The 20,954-nt window shown below is 44.0% G+C and overlaps 1 pseudogene; it reads right to left on the bottom strand.

The window, feature by feature from the left end:
- Positions 1-19,845, bottom strand: LOC139048587 (cytochrome P450 3A18-like; annotated as a pseudogene).
- Positions 19,846-20,954: the final 1,109 nt, after the last annotated feature.

Raw genomic sequence — 20,954 nt, 5'->3', positions numbered from 1 at the left:
TCGTCGTTTCACCTTGGCACATATATTTCAACAATTGTACAACAATGACCAGATAGAAACATCCCATAAGCAGTGGGGGAATTGTCTGTCCGGGATCAGAACCAGTGGCACGTACAACAGAACCCAAGTGTTCTATATTTTGCAAGACATCATCCAACAGCAAGTTGTCTATTCGGTCACATATCCAGTTGCCCACGTTGTCTGCTCAACAAGACAGCAGTCAACCCACTCCTAGTGGCTCAAGCTAGTGGACAACTCGGATCACTGGGAGAAAAGGGCTACTTGCAGACTGAGCAACCAGAAATTGGGTAAAGTTTCAGATGGACGCCAAGCACACTAAAATATCTAGGCAGTGGGTGAAAGGTCTCCGCATTTCACATGGCGGCACGTCCATCACGCCTATTCTTGAAGTTGAGCGCGAAAGTGAAACGGTGCGCTTTTTATCATCACAAGTCAACGGCAAGCGATGAGCTAGTAGTGGCACTGAGCACAACCTAAGTTATTGGTGCTTTCTTACTCACAAAGAGCGCGGCAATTAAACACCTTATTAGGTACATTAGAATAAAGCCAAGCGCAGAGTTCTGTGCTTTGTCATAATATAGTGATAGCTGTCATGGGCCTACTCGCTTAGTTGTTTTGGTGTCTGCGTGTGTACATCGCATTCACCCCACAACTGCTGTCGAATCCTGTAACTTCGAAGTATTCATTTATAAAAATTAACGCCATTAAGGGAGAACGAAATAGAGTGGTGAGTTCATTTTTTACAAATGTAGTCTTGACCTTCAAATTTTTTCAACGTTGATCCATATGCCATTCTTCGGGTAGGCCAAGTTGAATGTAGATTCGAGCTCCAACTCTTTCACCTGCGATGATAAACAAAGGGTGGATTAGTGCACACATTTCATGTGCCCTGAATATTCTCAACGACCCAATTTAAGCAATGCTGATTCTGCTGTAACGTAAAAATGCTGCTAGTTCTGGCATAATGAACTTGAAACCAGGTAGAATTTTCTAGGAAATTTGAAACGAGGGTATCAAGAGTGATCAAGAAAAATATCTTTAATAAGCCAAATTGCTGGGTTTTACGTGCCGAGAATACGAATATATGAGGCGCACATCTTACTTAGAAACTTTGAAATAAATTTTGCCACCTGGGGTACTTTTGCACTACCTATGTTTAAGCACATGAGCGCTTTACATTATGCCACCATGGAAGTGTAGCAGCCGTGGCAGAGATTTAACCCTTCACCTCCAGCTCAACGATGCATCGCCACACCCACTGGACTACTCCGGCAATTGTCGGCCGAACTAGGAAGTCGCTGGACCCAAAGTTTTGGCAAGGGTACTTGACAAACTTTTTTTTGCCGAAAGTTGTCTCCAGAGACCTAACTTGTTCGGTCACCCGATGCAGTTCATTATATAGTAGTACAAACCGCACAAGCTGCAAACTTCACAGAAACAATATCATTAGATGGACCGCATCTAAGTGTCGCTTAACGAAAACCTAAGTTTTGATGAACGAAAACGACTCCCGCTGAATTAAACTCAAATGATGGGATTCACCTGTTTATAAGGTTTTATACGCAAGAGTTCAAGTTATAAGAGATGCATCAGCTAAGAGAAACCGATATCTATTCACAGGCTCAGTGTTTCTCCCTAAAAAGCTTAGGTTCTGAATAACTATATGTGCATTTACTTTTCATTTGGAAACAAAAGCGACATCAGCTTTCCATGAAAATAATGCACCTAAATTTTACTGAGGAGCAGGCACCTGAATGTGACGCTCGTCCAGATGAAGCTTGTACTTTGCCAGAAGCTTGGCCATGGTTAGTTTCATTTCGAGCTGAGCGAAGCCCATCCCAATGCAGTTCCGAGGGCCTTGACCAAAAGGCTGGTACACGGTGGGATCTATCTGACCTTTGTCCTCAGGGCTGAATCTGCCAAATATAAGCAAGGAATAAAAATGAAATAAGAATACCGCGGGATGGCTTTACGTTTCATACAGCAGTCGCGCAACTTGAATTACTTAGAAATCTGATTTCTTCTCGTGACTCCCCTGAAGGCGACGCTGTCGTGCTGACCGGCGGAAAGCAGACATGTATTAAAGCTGCATCATTTGTTGGTAACTAATTCAGTTTCATTTGAAAAAAAAAACACATTGAATGCAGACCATTTCCTAGAATGTCTTGTTTTTGCGAGGGCCTTGAGGTAACCCCAAAAATCTACTATAACTCATAGCAAAGAAATGGTTCTTTCAAGTATCTTAGCGAACTGGCGAATAGAGTTCCCGGTGTTTATTCTTCAGGCACCGAAATCACAAAGGCTTCCGTTCATAAGTTCTCCTCGCTATTCGCCGGTGGCTGTCACAAATAATATGACCTACATCGTGATTGCCTGGATTATACAGCCTTAGTGCGAGGACGTTTGTGCGAATAGGGTCGAAATTCCACAAATTGGCGGGGCAATTTGAACTGAGAAGATTGAAGCGTAACACTCATGGGCAGTTATGTACTGTGCTACATCTTGTGTACAGTTTATTTTTGTCGAAAAGCACATTATCAAAGCTCATTGATTTGTTTAGGCAAGAGTACTACACACAGGTCCTAACCTGCCAAATATCACGAGTAACTGCAAAGTTTCTTAAGAGCAGACACTTTCCGCGCGATAAATCAGGGCTAGTATCCACAATATGTTCTTATGTTTGAACTTGTCGGAGCACATTCACGCCGTTCATGGAGCCGGACATATCATTAGGAAATGCGGCTGCCCAGCTGGCATACAGCTCTCATGAAGAAAAAAAATCTTTGTGAATCCGGCCCAAGGAGCCGGAGATAGGTGCCGCATTCTTTTTTTTTCTGTTCTCCCAATGCCTTTTACAATGAGTTTCGCTCGCAATCGCTGTTTACCGGCCACCATCGGTAAGATTATGTCAGACATGATGATTCCTTGTCATGTACTCATACGAAGGACTTTAGCGTAAGATTAAGATGGTAAGAAAATGATTACTACCTTTCAGGATCAAAATCTTGCGGTTTCTTCCAAAAGGCTGGATCATGGCTCATCTGCTGGTTGGGAATAACAATGCTAGTTCCAGCAGGTATAGTGATGTCCTTGTGAACGTAGTCACTAGCACATCCTCTTGTCGTGAAGCTACCGAGCAGAGAGAGCAAACTTCTGTGATTCATTGAAATTCATGAAAGTAAAAGCGTCAACAGTGTGAAGTTCCGCATTGGTACCACAGTGCGTGGTGTTACGAATGCTTAGGAGATGGTTTAATTTTTGGCAGAATACCAACCAACAAAGTTTTAAAGTTCGAAATGCTGACGTCTTCCGAGCCTCCTCGTAATTTTAGAGACACAAAATCAATCACGAACGCTATAAGATTTATCTAACATTATTGCTAACTTTAAATATTGAACGGCGTTACCACATAAAATATGACTCACCCTACGGCCGGCTAAAAGCAGCGAAGTGATTCCGATATAACTTGATCCATGTATTTCATTCCAAAAGCCTTGTCGTACGTAAACGATCCCTGAAACACCAGATATTTCTGTGGTGTTACAATCACATAATGAATAAAAGGTGCCACCGAGGATTCCCAAAAAAGTCATACATCTCTCTTCAGGACGGCAAGGACTTCTTCTCGAAGACGGCCTTGAACGTCTTGGTGTTTTGCAAGGAGATAGGCTGTAAAAGCCAGAGCTGTGCCTGTTGTCTCGAACCTGTAATTTACTTGTGCATTAATGATACAATGATTACAATTAGCAAGAGAAATATATGGCTAGAATGTGAAATTTGACGCTTCCTATCTTCGCCTTTGATGGGCGAAGCAGCTTTTGTAGAGAAACATTGTGACATAGAGTAAGTATATCAATTGACTGTATTTTATATGCTATCAGTGCGGGCAAGTTGAAGCCTCTGGCGTAAATCATACTCTGAGTAATAAATAATTACCGCTGTGCTGTAAAGAAACTGTATTACATGGCAATAGTGCTGAAGCAAACAACATGAATACTTAAACATTCTTTCGGCCACAAGAGGAAATACTTTTAATATCGAGATATAGGCGTGCATTGAGGTGATACTTTCCATAAAGGCTATGTACTCGATATCGGGTGTTCTCCACACTACATTGATGATTGTTCCAGACTTCATTGTTTCCATCATACAGTATTAGCAGACAAATCATGAGCTGATTGCAGTAGCACTAGATTGCCACATACCAGTGCCCATCGTCAGCTCTGGGTGCAAATCATAGGCAGTATACTGGTTGAGCAAAAAGCCGGACATGGAGGCACTTCAGGTGGCTCAGTTGCTGATCGTGTCGCCGTGGCCATGCAATTTTATCGGAGTGTTCCAACAAACTATGCGCCCAACACGCAATCAAAATGACGAATTTTCAAGCTCTATGAATATCGCGTTTGGAGTAACTTGGGATAAAAGTGACAGTACACTGCTTTTATTTCTTGATAAAAATGGAAATAGTGTCGGTCTTTTATTGGTTACCCGGCAGCGTATATATTCTTTTCTTACGATGAGATTTACTTTGCAAGCACACACTACTTTATTCAACACCATTACTCTAATCCAGCAGTTAGCAAACACAATCAGCTTCCCGCGTATTCTCACCCGGCTATGAAGAAGACGAAGCCGTTTGCCAAAATTTCCGTATTTGTTAGAAAGCGTTTCTTCCCGCTGTCGTTCACTTTGACAGGCTGGCTCTCTGAAAGACAAAGCAGAGACAAATTGCATTACCATCTCTCAAGATGAAACCACTTATTGAATAACCAGATGCGTCTTGAGAAGTAGCCAGCTGTTAGCTTTACCTTGAGATGCGCTGTCGATACCGTCGGAGGCCGTGAGCGAATGCACGTCAATGGGTACTTCATGCTTAATTTCGGCATTGAGCATCAGCTGCAGAAGATCGGTTCTATCCTTCTGAAATGATCAAAGAAAGCCCGTTCATCAGGAAATTTCTAAATGAGAGTGACAGATGAGATGCAATCGAAATTGCGCTTGAGTCCCCATGGATCTTTTCTAGCCCTTACGGGGTTCTTGGCAAATTTGGTGTGTAGACTTGAATGATTTACCACGCAGCTGCTGGTAACAACCAATCCCTTTTAGCCTTCCAGCGGCAACTGTTTCAATTCGCTGTCATGTTAGCTGGTATGACGCCACAGGCGTGGCTGGGGAACGCCACAGAAAGATTTATTAAAAGCACCTACTTTTAGCTTTCATTACACCCGGCTCGTCGTAGCCAAAGCCAAGCTTCTGATTCTGTGCGTCGCTGACGCCTGGAAATGATGCCGTGAGTGCACAGATCTTCCATGAAGCCGAGTATTAGGTGCAGCGTGATAGGATTGTGAATTGCTTTACCGGTAGGATGATAATTCATAAGTTAAACGTTGCTTACAGCGTAACAACACACAATTCCACCGCATGTGGCTCCCCGAGAAGCCGGAGTAGATTCTGAAAGATGATTTTTTTTTTCTGGGGAAGGGTCAGCCTGTGAATGACCTGTGCGACCTCTGGACGACCTACCTCGCCGTTTTCACGACGCAGCTGTACGATAGGAGCAACTTCGTCACATGTCCTGTCTGTGGCAGTCTTGATTTGCCCGGAACTGTACGATATGATCGTTCTCCATAAAAGCTTAAACTCCGGAAAGCACGCTGGAAGGAAAGAAGAGAAGGTAAAAGTTGAAATATGGGATATGGCGGCGGCTTATGGACTAGCTACCAGGGGTACGAACGGCGACTTGCACCGATGGAGATCTTCACCTGTACACGCAATTAACAATCTTAGAATATTTGACGTACTTTCTGGTACCTATCTTTCTATATAAATCCATGCCTATTTCTAACCGCATTCCGCCTTCTCTTCAGTAAAAAAAAATAATAAAACATTTAAAGCTGCTCCAGTGCGCCGCAGAATGGAGTCCACGCCACACGGGTTTATCAAATACAGCAGCCGCATGTTTTAGCAAGATTAGCCACGCTATATATCGTTGTTCAACCGGGTATGTGCTGGTATTCAATGCGCCTGTTTCACGCCAACTTCGGGCACATGCCTGCACATACAGTGATTCAAAAGCCGCTATAAAGGTTTTTGATAAAGGCTACGTAGCTGGAGCTGCAGCCAAACTTTTGGAAAACATTGGAATCATGAGAACTGTAATCCGATGGTCTCCTGCGCATATGGGGAAGTGGACGAGACTCGGGGTAAACCTCAATGAGGCTGCTCATGACTTGGCACGAGAACTTGCTGATAGTGACAGCCCCAACCTAGCTGTTCACCATAAAGCCAGGGAATATAGAGATCATTTAATAACATACAATATTACCAAACATTACTATCTAGGACGCAGGCAGTTTCTATTGCCACATTCAGAACTGAACAGCACTCAGGTAGTCCCACTGCGCTTATTGCAAACAGGTTATTTCGCGCCATACCACTATAATAAAACATACCCAGAGAGGGATATTAAGATTGACTGTAATCACTTAATGGCATTATTGTAATCAGACATATGCTGGCGGGGTGTTCCGCGACTCTCCCCAACCTAATTGAAGAATGGACACTGTGGGAAAAAGGATTCAAAGGCCATTGGTTCAAGACCAACTAAGGGCCATCCAGAGGGCCCATGATGCCGCTGAAGAACTTGGCCTGACAGTGCCAACGTGTCAGCGGCTCTCCTTGGCTTAAATAATCTAGCCTCCGCACCTCATCTCAATAAACGTTTTCACACACAAACACGCCCACACTGGGTATGTGACACTTATTGGGCGTAGTTAGTCAAAGGACCTCGAGGTTCCATGCCAAATTTGGTCCCAGAGAATGTGCCACTGAGGATCTGCCACTCTTCAATGACAAAAAAAGAACGCCCAAAAGAACGTCCAGAAATCAAACCGGCATCATACATATATTTAGGCAATCGGAGCTCCTAATCCTCAAAAAAAAGAAAGGATGAGAGGGCGGCCTCCCCAGGAGACACCAGACCCAACATTGACCCCGCATGGAGTCAACATAACCAAAGTGGACGTACTCAGTATCCTGGGATTCACTTTCCTGAAGGACAGTGCCGATCTCGCCGCCCTTAAAGAGCTGCCTGTGACAGTCACCCAAGTCGCGCACCTGGTTCGAAGAGTGGCTAACAGAAAGTATGGCCCGAAGGAGCAGGACACAGTGCTGATAATCAGCAGAGTCACGACACCACGTACCTGGGTCTCAAGAACAGCGAGAGGGACAAACTGAACACTTTCATACGAAATACCAACAAACTGGCACTGCAGCTTCCCCAGACGACGTCGACGGAGAGGCTACTCAACCTGGATATCCATAATACTTGAGAGGAACAAGCAGGGGCCCACAAGACCAGTCAGAGTGACTCAAGCTCGCCAGCATGGGCAGGGACACGCTAAAAAGACTAGGCTACCCAGTCGAATATGAATGCAGAAAACAGCTGGCCCGTCTACCCATCAATGAGAAGATTACGGCGGTCAGCATCCCGAGAAACATGGACCCGGAATACGACAGAAAAAAGACGCAAGCGAGAGCACAATCTCTACGTAAGGCCGACGAAGGACCAAGAAGTGAATTCAGATACACCGACGCGCCAAAGTACAATAACAGAGCGGCACACGCAGTCAGCGTGATCACTGGCCAGGGAGAAGAGGTAGCAGTGGTCTAGGTGAACACTTCAGGCATTGACTCCACGGAAGAAATGGCGACAGCTCTGGCGGCCACGACGGGCAACACTAGACTGTGCAGCGTGTCCTGAAGTACACGACTCATAGTGCGACGCACTTAGGTGGCGGCAATATGCTGTGTCGCTACATTTCTTCAACACTAATTGCATTGACGAGAGCTATATTAAGGTGGTTTGAGCAATATTTCTTGTTTACTTTCCATCCATTGAATTACTGCACATTTGTGCGTTGTGCTGTTGCCGCAATGCTACGTACAAAATATCTGAACTTACCAGCAAGGAAGTTTATCCAGGCGCGACGAAATTGTTGAAAGCTCTTCATGCCCTCTTGCAAGAGTGATTCTGTAGGACTGTTGCTTCGATCTTTTTGTTGCAGATTGGATTTGAGGCCAAACGCTGATCGAATTATGACGTCAGCCGTTGACCTCTGGAACACCTCGCGAAACTCGATGGCATGCTGCTTCGACCGCAGGGACTCTATGACATCGAGTAACTCGTTGGTGCTGTCGTCCATTAGGTTCATCATCTGAGAGAAGAACACTTCCATTTGAGCGCTCCTAATACGAAGAAGCATAAAACAATATCCTCCACCGAAGTATGACAATTTAGGCAACTGATACGGCAACATCAGCATAGCTATATCATCGAGATCTCCCACCCTGTGTCGGAAACACTAGACGTATATTTGCTAATTGTCCTTGTCAATGACGCCCTGATTATATTATGGTTGCTTTGTGGCTGCCACGCGGAGTATGCGTTATTGGACCACACTGTCTGCTTTCACGCAGACAACCGAAACTGCGAGCTTTAATGGTTTTCGAAGGGGGCTATTTACAGGTTTGGGGGCACTACAATGGCAATAATTTCGATAAGCGTGCAAGAAAACAATTTTAGCAAGAAATAAAACATGGCTGAAAAGAACATTTATGTGCACTGTATTGCAGAATACATAGTCGGCTGGTTCGAAACACATAGGTTCTGTCGTGGCTTAGCCTGCAATCTTAAGCAATTGGCGACGAATACGCAGAAGCGGCAGTACTCGCGCGCCTTGCTTCGCATTCGTAGCTTGAACATATCTGTTAACTCATTCTATAATGAAATAGAGCACTTGCCCCTAGAACAAGGAACCACACAAAGGTGATACCTTAGGGCATCGCCTTTCTTGTAATTTACTTCTGTGGCAGTCACAATGTGAAGGCTAGATCATATGGCAGCGCTTGCGTAGAAGCAAAGCTGCATCGCACTAGTGGCGCTTATGATCTGTAGAAGGAACTGAGGCAATCTGGATGGAGCGCACTGCTCGTATAACTTGTAAACAAGAGTGTATGGGGCAGAACATTCTTTTGTGATCAGTGGTTTGCATTTGACGCCATCATGGCGGACATTTCGGGCCCTAGAATGTCGACAAGCTGCATAAACAAGAAATGAGGGAGCGCGACAAGTGCATCTCGCTCCGAGCGATATCTATAAAAAAACAATGATAATCCGGTGAAAAAGGGTCATTGTCATACAGCAAAGCTACACAAGCGTGATAATTTCGCGCACTGATGGCATTATGACCACGAGGTACAGGTACTAAGATGGTTAGAAGCTGAGTGCTGGTGTCATTTAAGGCTTATATAAAAAATTAAGGAAAATGCAATAATAAGCATTTCTGCAGTAGGCACTTTGTTTCGTATTTGTCTCCTCAAAATTAAAACAAGGAATAGGATGATGGATACTTTGAAGCGATCACGAGAAGCGCTTGGACTTCACGAAGCGCTTGGATTTAAAGTGGACGGAAGTATCAGGGGGTCTCCAGTCGAGATAAGCAATAGGCATTTAGAGTATTGGCGGAAGAAAAAAGGGAAGAGATTGATTCGACCGGATCTATTGCAGGCATAGGCAGCGGTAAACATTAGACAAAGAAGCTTTGAGGAAGAGAAGAAAAAAAGATTAAAGAGATATAAACAAAATTCTAGAATGAAAAGCATGTATAGCGCAACTGAGTAACTCAAGCAGACTATATATAGGCGACTATTTGCCACCGCCAGTTTCAAAAAGAATGACAATAAATCATCATCGTCATCATTACAATCACGAGTACTGGAACAAGCGATGCACGAGGCTGGAGTCAAAACATTTAAGAAATACCAACGATCTGCCTTCGTCAGTGCAGCCTTGCGCATCCCCTGTTCGACCGTTTTCGATCAGCTCTAAATTCAGTTTCATATGTCCGCTTGTACTATAGTAATGTGTATTGCCACCGAGCTAAACGCAGCGCAGGCTACCTTCTTCATGTTGCTCGTCGTAAAGGCTGGCGTGAGAAGGCTGCGCATTTTCTTCCAGCGGTCGCCCTCCACGTTGATCAAGCTTAGCTTCATGATCGGATGGCTCCGCGCGAAGCTCGATGGCATCTGTAAATGTTTTTGCACATCCCGTTACCTGGAGACACTGTGAATCACTCAAATAATTTTCTGTGTTACGGCCATAAGCCTGCGAATATAATTGCGTAGCAGGTCGTAAAAACATCTGACATAACCAACGCTAAGCACATGGAGATTTTAATACGAATATTACGAAAAGCTTTTCTTGCGGATTAGAAATTTGTAAAGCTGCAGCTTTTTCCAAGGTACATTTATAACAAATGAATACACTGGATAGAATGCATAGAGTAATGACAAACACATGGCAGCGTGCACAGTGGACTTGTCTAAGTGCCACGCATCAGTGCCGCTGAAATAAAATTTAGTAGAGCTAGTGATTTGGCATGCCGATACAGCAATTGGATTGACAGTAGGTGGTGCCTCGGCGATCCCGACAGGTTTAAGAGGGAAATCCGCATAATCATATCAATTTTTCTCTAATTTTGTGTGGCAGAACGGCAGCGGTTGCCCATTATTATTTATTATTAAACGTTTCTCTTTCTCTGACTTTCTCCCTCAGCAGCTTAGAGCTCATAGAAGAGTGAATTATTGGGTTTGCATTTGTAAGTGGCGTTGCTATATTTACTTCTGATAAGCAAAAAAAAGAACGTCACCAGTTCTTAGCACACCAGTTCGAAAGCTCAGGAGTAGAGGTGGTAAGTGGTTCAGATGACCTCGTAAACTCTTGATACCGACTTCAGTGACTATCAATTTGTTCTTTTGTCAAGCCCATTGATATATAAAGCATTACAAAGGCATTACTTTATTAACGCTTTCTCCAAAAGTCATTACAGTTGCGTTTGTCCGAGTGTTACGATGGACCCTCAATACAACCGGCGGAACGTGACGATTCGGTTCCGCATCATTGGCTTTTAGAGCTTCGTCAGCACTTCAAGGCACCTTCCGCCTGCGTTATCACCCATGACAGCCGGTTGTCTTGTGGTGGGTGGTTAAAATACAAGATAGAGGAATGACTTGTTATATTATACAGGCCTAGTTTTGTACCCAGCGTGGTGCACATATCACACGGGGTATCCCTGCAGCATGTTCCAGTAGTATACGCCTAGAAAAAGAAGTTAGCACTAAATGAAAACCTGCGCAGCCTTATTTTCAGGTGAGCAAAATAATTAAAAAAAAAGAGTGGTGGGGTTTGTGACGTAAACGTGATGTGGGCCTCCCACTCCTGTGGTAAAGTGCAAAAGAGTGCTCTCGGTTACGGACATTAGTCTAAGTAAGGGAAGAGAGTGCCCGAGGCTTGCTGCGGAAGGAGTAGCTGGCTTCCCGGCCTCATTGGTTGGCAATATTTAGTTTGACTACATATCTGCTATCGCCAACTTTTTTTAAAGCGATTTTTTTTCTACCTGCTCAGGCTTTCGCGAGAGTCATTCGGCCGACTTCTTACCAAGCTGTCGCCCAACTCAGGCAAAATAAGAAAAACGAATACTTGCCCAATTGGAGGAGTTTAACAAGGTCCCTGTGCTTTAATCATTAGACCGTAGAGGAGCAACCTTTTAGCGTAAGCCTAATTTTCAGTTTGATATCCCTCTAGACTCCTCGCAGCCAACGCTTTGAGATGATTGAAGCTCCCACTAACAACCATAAAATGTACAAAGGAGTCTACAAATCCTCTAAATTTGCGGTCGTTCGCTTTATGTCAGCAAATATTTGTGTGCAGTGGCACCTCGTGGGGAAAATAAAAGCCACCATATAGCGTTCAATATTTAAACGGTTCGTATTTGGTTCTCGTATTTACCGCTCTCTTTCGACTGTGGTAGCTGGCAGTTTCGCAATACTGAAGTGTTTATTGACGCATGGAAAAGGGCTTAGTTGTCTTTAAGTAAATTGTCAGTAATAGTCCCAAGGCCACTCTTCGATCATGAGAGCTGTTGCTTTGCGACAATTGAAATGTTCATTTTAGCTGCTGAAGTGATAAATCACCATTCTATAGCGCTAGTGCGGGATGAAAGAAGGCTTACATTACATTGATTTCCATGGTGTCGAAAATCTTCATGATTTAAAAATTCAACGATGATCAAGATACTCCCTAATGAGGAACTTGAGCACAGCTCTATACGCGTTTTCATTTCGCGACAGATTGGTAGCCGCGGACAATCTGTCTCGTGAGACACGTAGCAAACGGAGCGAAATGTGGGGCGCCTGCCGCACTAATCTGAAGATCGCGAGAGGCAGCACATGGGTGACGCTGTGCGAAATGCACAGCAGACATCGCAGACGGACCTCCCAGATGACGCGCGATACTCTGGTGCCATACCTAATAGCCATCGCGGCCCACACTACGATTTTCTTCTCACGCTTTCGCCATACCCTCCTCCTCTGATTTCCACATCTTCGTTCCGCTGCATCCTCCTCTCCAGCTTTCCGGCTCACGTCTTTCATCCCCCGCTGCGCTCTGCGTTCGCTCTTTCATCTTTCGCTCGTTCGCTCGATTACGCCGAAGGTCACCACAAGAACGGGCGCCTAAAGGTACACCCACACCAGGCCGACCGGACATCGATTTCGGTGTGCCGACTGTCGGTGACCGCATTTTTTCCTTCGTATCGGCGCCTGTGTCACAATGTACCGACACCGACAATCTGCCGTGAATCGGTGGAGAGCTCGGGGTCGGTACATTGTGACAAACAATGGAAAAAAACGCTGTCGCCGAAAGTCGGCAGAACGAAATCGGTGTCGCATCGGCCTGGTGTGAGCGAGCCTTAAGAGCTGCGTTCTAATAGTTCACCGACGATTACGATGCTCCTTAATGCGAATTTTGAGCACAGCAGCTTAGGTCTTTTGAATTCGCGATATATTGTGACAAAGAATTTGATTCTGAACGACAATGTCCTCTCGGCGGTGGTGCTGAGCCTCTGCTCGGGCATTGAGCAGCTATGGCAGGCGAAGCGCTTCTAGTGGTTGCGTTGCTCATTGTTCTAAAATAACTGGCTGGCACTATTTTGTATTATGAATATATTGACACGTGGTAGCGACAGTGACAAACGGCGTAGTGTCGATACTGTTAGTTACAAATTTAACTCTTCATTAGACGAACTTGTGCGAAGCAAGACAAGTAACACTCAAGCGCAGCAACAGCGGCGAGCGGAATCGGCGATCGTCGAAAATCCGATCTGCGGGTCAAGCGCGTCGGCTTTTATGCCGTACCCGACTCGTCCAAGGTTCCATTGTAATCGGTGGTGCCCGCGTAGCTTCCAGAAAGTACCGCACAATTCGCGTCGCGCATACAATCAGATTACAAAAAAGCTTTGGTTGCCAGAGCCAAAGGAAAGAACTATCGGCAACATTTGAGATACTTCTGGTACAGGAAGGCGCATCGTGCACTGAGGAATAGCATTCAACAATTGTTAGCTGTTGAAAAACAGTGACCGAAGAAAGATAAAGGAGTGAACAGACATTGCGCGGTACTCTGGCGCCATCTCGTAGCGATCGTAGCAGAATGCGTCTTGCGGGGAGCTACGCTTTTCTTCTCTCACTTTCGCCATACCCTCCTCCTCCACTTTCCTCCTCGCCCTCTCTGCGCTATCGGCAATTTTCATTCACTGCTGCGCTCCTTGATGCTCGTTCATCCTGCGCTGTTGTGCTCGTTCGATCGGTTGCTACGCCACCGCTCGCCGCAGGAATGGGCGCCAAAGAACAGCGCTCTAAAAGAGGGTTCGTCATGGAAAGATCGTAGGACGGTGCTCTATAACTTGCAATTGTATAGCCAAAACACCCAACGAGGCTCATTTGACGAGACTGCTAAAAGCAACATGAAGACTAAAAGATTCAAACTTGAAGAGTAAACTTTTGTACTTACTCCTCGGCTTGTAAAATTGCTGAAATCTTTTATCTGGATCTTCTTGATTAGCTCAAGATCTTTCACAATAAGAAACGGATGAGCACCATTGTAGAAGCTGCAAAAAGCCATGCCACAAAGGAAGTTTACATAGACCAGACTTGCTGCATAACGTACACGGTAGAAAGTATGACGTCACAGACAGGCATTACGGCTAGAGAAACCGGCCACTGTCGTGCATTTTTCTGGTTATGTGAACAATGTCTCAAGACATAACTTTTGAAAGTATTATGAGAAAATTTTAGCCGACCAGACCATGATATTGCACATGTGTTATGAAACCGATTCTTGAACTATCAGACCCAGAAGATGGAATGGCTAAGCATAACATGTTTATACCTCGCCGACTAATATTTCATTTTTCTTGTGTCACTGCAGTTGACAATAGTAAAGTACTGGCAATTAGTACAATCAAAACATTTTTTACCATCTCATAACTAGGTAAGATTATCGTTCCGTATTCAGTTTCTCTAGATTTACTCTGCATGCCAAATTGGTTTAGTTTACATTTCTTTAGGTGCCTTTAAGGAGAGAAAAAAGAAAAAAAGAACACGTACCCTACGATGTCCCCATATTTGTCTAACCATTCCTTGAATTTCACCAGTGCTCCCTAAAAAGAAGCAGCAAAAATAAAATACTGTATAATAAGGCCATTGTATTTCCTGGCAGGGCAAAAACAAGCGACCCGTACTCATTACATTGTGTGAGGTTTATTTCTGTTAAGTCGGAAGAGGGTAAGCTATCTCGTATAGGCTTTCTTAAAGAGGAGGGTCCGACAGCGTAACTGAAATTACTATTTGCAGGCTGTACAATATCTGTCTCTCTTGCACGTTGCAGGCTACAGAAAAAATACTAAACTGCGATAGATGGCTTCCTTCTCCACATCAATATTCGCAGGCTGCTAAAAGCGTGTTCTGTAATGATAATATGTGGTGTTTATTGAGGCAAGGGCCAGGTATGGCCAAAGAGCACCATGAGAAATGGTAATTTTAACGATGTATTCTGAATGGCATGGACAGTGAATTCATCATGGTAGATGAGACATGACTGTAAAAGGGCCTAAAACTGTCGCTGTAAAGGGCGTAAAATATACAGGTACTAAAATAATGACACTGATTGTATTCTGTGAAGATAACATTCTGTACAGACAAAATTGTTTTAAATTCTACCAAAGGTGTTTTTTGCCCTGAAAAATATGGGGCTCCTCAATTTGCACCGCCGATATCAGCACGGGGTGTGACGACTGTAAGGAAAGCAAAGCTGGGGGTATTCCATGAAATTGGGCAAGTTTGCTTATTGCAATGTCTTAAATTAAGAAAACTGCGCTGCCACTAATTTATGCCAGTTGAAATTTCATGAGTTGTCACCGGAAATGACGAATGCCACTTTCGCATTTTCGTTATATTCACAATGCTGCCAACAAGTTATCAGGAAGCTCGCAAGGTGCCGGACCGTTTATGAAAAATAAAATTGTAATCGACCAAACTGTAGCATGAAGTCATGCAAAGAAAACCTATACGGGTTTCTCAGAAAGAAAGCTGGCAGTCAGAGGAAATTCGTCCTGATCCAGCATAACTTTGTAGCTTCATGCTACAGTCCGGAGTAAGGTATTTCCTTTTCATCGATTGTTTCTTTAATTAAGAAATAAATTATGGGGTTTTACTCACCAAAACCATGGTCTTATGAGACACGCCGTAGTCTGGAACTACAGATTAATTTTGACCACCTGGGGTTCTTTAACGTACACCTATGTCTAAGTACATGGATGCTTTTTGCATTTCGCTCCCATCGAAATGTGGCCGCCATGACCGGGATTTGAACCCGCAACCTCGTGCTCAGCAGCGCCACACCAAAGCCACTAAACAACCACGGCGGGCATTGTTGTTTAATCTACTAGAATTCAGGGAAACAGCAGGGTCAATTCATTGTAGCACAGCTGATCATTCCATCCAATGTGAATGAAAGTTCCTTGCTTTGCTTATAACATAAGTTGGCAAATTGAAGTGTATTGTTTCAAATATTATTCTTGCATTGCTAGGTCCTGAACGGTTTATGGCTGCGGGAAATCTTGAATTGTCTAATTAAGTATAAAAGTTGGCTCATTGCCAAATTATAAGAATAATTGAAGATCTACAGATATTATAGCTGGTCTTAATGAAATTGTCGCTGATTGCGAAGAAACAATATTCGGCAGAGACATTTAAGATAGCTTTAGCGCGGGAATGCAAAAGCTTTATTGAATAATTCAAATTTATTCTTACCGCATAAGTGCACTGATGTTATACACAAGCGTACCTCGCCATTGTGGTATCAGTGGCAATGATTCCACCGATAACGCTGGTCGCACAGCACATCAAGAGGAGCACAGCGTTTTAATTCCGCTTTGGAGGACAGACGCCGCAAGGCAGCTTCGACACCTGGCACGCAGTCTCACACTGACCGAGTGGAACTCGCCAAACTTACGACTTACATGACTGCATCGACTAAACTCCTCCCAGCAACTCCGACCTCCACTCGGACTTCCTCGACGTTAAACTACGCTTCTCTGTCACCTTTCGTTAGGAGTTGCCTTCACAAAGGCATAATCTACATTAATTGGAGTGACTGACAGTGCAGCATGCGTGGTCTGTGGCACCGAAAAAAACATCGACCACCTGCTGTGCCACTGTCCACGATATGCCCCAGAGAAACAGGAACTTTCCAATGCTTTCCGAAAATTGGACAGTCGGCCGCTTTCTGTGCAGGTGCTGCTCGAACTCCGCCCCCATCGCCCGTCGGCCCATAAAGCTTTTGTGCTTCTTAAGGACGACAGGCTTGTGCGACCATCTGCGACTACCATTGCGATTTCTATAAGACCACATGCGTCAGCGAACTCATCGCAATTTTCTTCTTTCCGTCCTTCCTCTCTCTCCCTGTGAACTCTGCTTTCCCCCCTTTCCCATTCCCCCGGTGTAGGGTAGCCAACCGGACATTATTCGCGTTAACCTCCCTGCCTTCTACTTTTCTCTTTCCTCCTCCCCCATAAGCGGTGGGAATGGCAGGATAAAAGCTGCATAAAGGCAGCTAAATTGGTCTCACCTGCCGGTGGACAGAAGACAGCAACATGGCAACATATACGTTGCACTTACTTGTGCCAAGATAAATAAATATATATACATGCAGTAAGAATAGCAATGTCAAGACTTTGAAACAGCAAAGAAATACTTTTCAAGTCATACATAAAAAGTTAGCAATCACAAAAGTAATTCCGTAATGTGTTCATGAATATATAATGTACGTTTTCATCACTTAGTTTGCATTAAGTGTTGATGGAAGACGATACGAGAGTGTTTGAAGGCCGTAATTAGTGCGCGGTCATGGAACTGCCTAGTGTGCAGTGTATTGATTTAGGCAAAAAAACTGGATTCTGTTGCAAGTTTGCAATGTATCCGATATGAGCAGTACCCTTAATCACATCACCTTGTTGTTTCGTCAGCTTTCGTCAGACATTCGTCAGTCCATCAGCTTTCGCATTAATAACTTTTCGTAATTGAGAAATTTCAATTGGGATATGCAGGCAATACCTCCCAGAACATTTAGCTACCGAAGTAATAGCCTAACGGCGTCGGTGTACTTTTTTTTCAGCAAGATCTCGCGTTTCATTCCCTGAAGTGGCAGTCATGCTTGGTTTAGTGTCGATTGCTGTATTTCTCACATGCTCATATCTTTAATAATTTCAAAGAAATTCAAATAGTGAAGATCTATCCTACTATTGTGATCCATGGCCTTGATAAATGCTTTGAAAGTTAACTCAAACTACTGATGATTCTTTATTGTCCAGCCATTGTCCGGCCAGCGTCAGCTTTTGAAATAATGTGTACATTTTTATGCCTTTTATATATCGTAAAGTAGTGAGTTGTTTAAAATCAGTGCGTTGTTTAAAGTTGTTTTAAACAATTATAGATGACATTACGATGCCGACACTGTAATAAAGCAGCTTAGATTTTTTTATTGTTCCTTCTTTATACGCCTCTTGAACACTACTCACGCAGCAAGTATATGAATTCTACAAGGCTGCGTTGCCACAGATTTGTAGAACAGTCTGTAGAAGAACGTTCCCAGAAAACGTTTTTAGAGAAGCTGTATGCTTCTAGACCCCAAAGCATTTGTCGTGTCCGTGGACAAAAATGACCTTTTTCGTGGGCCGATCCCGGTGTAGTGCAATTGTAGGCTTAAATTGAAGCGATAAGTGTGCATATCCTTTTGAATCACACATACACTGCATATTGCATAGGCTGAAATTGAAGCGATAAGTGTGCATATCCTTTTGAATCACACATACAGCGCATACTGCATTGGTTGCTTCGATAAATAGAAGCATAAAACACGTCTCGTGCTACCATGATGGATGATAAGGTGGTCGTTAACAATGGGTAGCACAATATGATTGATAACGACATCTGGCTGGAACAGGGGGCATGGCGTCAATACCAATATAAAATATGAACTAAAGTGCAGGTTTGTGACAGTATAGTTTGTAACACAGGACGTGACGTCACTACATTACATATCTATAAAGAGAACCCGCATTGCATTTGTGTTGTGACAGTTCTATGGGAAGGTCACGTATAGGGTGGACTCCTGAAGAGCAGCGTGCGTACGAGGAGTGGCGAACAGAGACAACAATGTGAACAACGGTGTCATGCTCATGCCACGAATAAACATCATGTCGCCAAGCGGTAGGATGGTGATGATGAATGTCGCGAAGCCGAAAAAGAGGCCAAGCGGCGTAGGCGCAACGCAATCAATCGTTTCCAATGTGCAAATTCTAGGTTTAAGAAGAGATTTCTCGATGCAGAATTTAGATTTTGTTGCCCAATGTGCGATTGACTGTGATTCCAGGTTTAGTGCATTTAACTTCTCAGTGGTCCACTCTTTGTAGGTGCACGAAGTAGCGGCACAAGTGAAATCGTAGGTCGATGAAACCTCTTCGGTTAATAGTAAGGCAAAGAGCATGCGAATGTCGCTGCGCGAATAATTTCGAGCCACGTCGCACTGGGTAATTGTTCTAGGCGTCGTTTACAGCTTCGTTGTCCAAAAACTTCACAGGGTGAATTGGAACCAATTATTATTCTATAGCATGCGAATTTTCGGTTTTAAATAAAATCTTCTAAGCAATCTATTTCCAAAATCTCGTCGCGGATGGTCACGTTTTACCTTCTGTATAATTTCAGAGAGGTTCCCTGAAAGAAAGCTTGGAGGAGGTCCCGGGATGCCGAGGTCTTTAAAGAACGACAGCCGTCTCTTGCGTTGTCTGGAAAACACGTAACAACGTATGGTGTCGAGGATACAGTACAGCTAGTTCTTATTTCGCTTGAAATTGGTGTTTCAACGCTGAGAAACGCTATGGATCATAAAAGCCAGTAGTTCGATATGAATGAATGTTTAAAGTCTACTTACACAATATGAAGACAGCATAAATTTGGATCATTCTGAAAACTTATAATTGCAGTTTAAAACTACACTAAACGCAGAGTTATTCGACGTATAGACGCTTACTTGAAAGGTCATCTTGCTATAACTTTTTTTTCTGTTAAAAAGCTGCGATACTGCTTTTCAATTTCATATGTTGGATGCATGTAAGCTTGAATGTCAAGTACGTTCTGCTTAGTAAAGTCAGGCCTTCTTCCAAGTTATATTCTTCGTTAATACAACAGGATAGTCGTACTTACATGACGAACCAAGTAGCAAGCGCCACGATGACGCTCAGGAGTAAGACGTCAAGCATAGTTTGCGATGCCGACGTTAAATTGCGACGTTAATGCGACGTTGCAAGTTAAATTACGGAACACACAAACATGTACTTGTGGCGAAAGGGGCTATGAGTGCCTTTTGTGGCGCGTCGCATAGGAGGCTTCGCGGTTGGTCTTCTTATCATGACGTTACAAACACTATTCCCTTATCTCCCGACCTAGTAATCTTTATATGTAGGAAATCTTTGAGGTCAGTATTTGCGAAGTAATCAGTTCATGGTGTGCAGTCAAGACGCTTATGAAGTCGGGGGAAAGGGTAACGTAGTGCAATAAGGCCTCCTCTCTCATGTCGGCATCTCTAGCAATAAGTGTTTGTCTCGGCATACGCCTGTATTCCTGTATTAAATATATGCGCCTTTTTGGGGCTACGAAAGCACGTCATGGGCACATGGCTTATGCAAAAACAACAGCTAGGAATACAGTACTGAAAACAGGAACACACATTAAAACAACAAAGACAAGACAGAGCAAAAACAAATACACACAAATACACAAAGCCACAATTGTGAATAGGCAATAATCTCTAGTGTCGCTGAGCGGAAATACGGGCGGGAAGAAACGGAGTGGACAGGACAGACGCTAACATGAAATGAGTTTAATGAAAGGTTTTCCTGGGGGGGGGGGGGGGGCTGGAGCGGACGGCCACACATGCATAGTCAGAAGGCTGATACGAAGCTCTTACATAATCACATGCAAAAATTGTTAAAGATGCTGACGCCCAAGGAGATAACTAATTTGTTTATTGGTCAGGGCAACTGACGGGACACTGACACACGCGGCAGATTGTGCGTATATCTGGCCAGCCTCAATAATTTCTCTCAGCAGTCTGTCATTAGACTTCTTTAAAATGGTTGTATTTATAAATAGCCGAGTGCAACCGCAATCTTTGATGCGTGCAGGTAGGCGCATAGCACCCGCAACAGCCTTCAAAGACGCTGAGTGCACCCTGAGTCGGTATAAACGACCGACTAAAGGCGCCGTAATTTTGACAGAGGTGGTTTCTAACACGTAAAGTAGCCCTGCTTGGGATTGCCGGCCTAATTGATTGTCGAGCGTGGTGAAATAATGATGGATGTTGCGTGGTGTGGAGCACAGCGAGCACTCACCGAGGACGAAATCACGATCTCGAGTTCTATTCAAACAACTCTTGAGTGAATACGGTGCCAAGTCAATGAGCGGCTCCCTGAAAGTGAGTG

Source organism: Dermacentor albipictus, chromosome 8 (genome assembly GCF_038994185.2).
Source record: "Dermacentor albipictus isolate Rhodes 1998 colony chromosome 8, USDA_Dalb.pri_finalv2, whole genome shotgun sequence".
Taxonomy (NCBI): Eukaryota; Metazoa; Arthropoda; class Arachnida; order Ixodida; family Ixodidae; genus Dermacentor; species Dermacentor albipictus.
The sequence above is the reverse complement of the archived record's forward strand: the minus strand, read 5'-3'. Positions and strand labels throughout refer to the sequence as shown.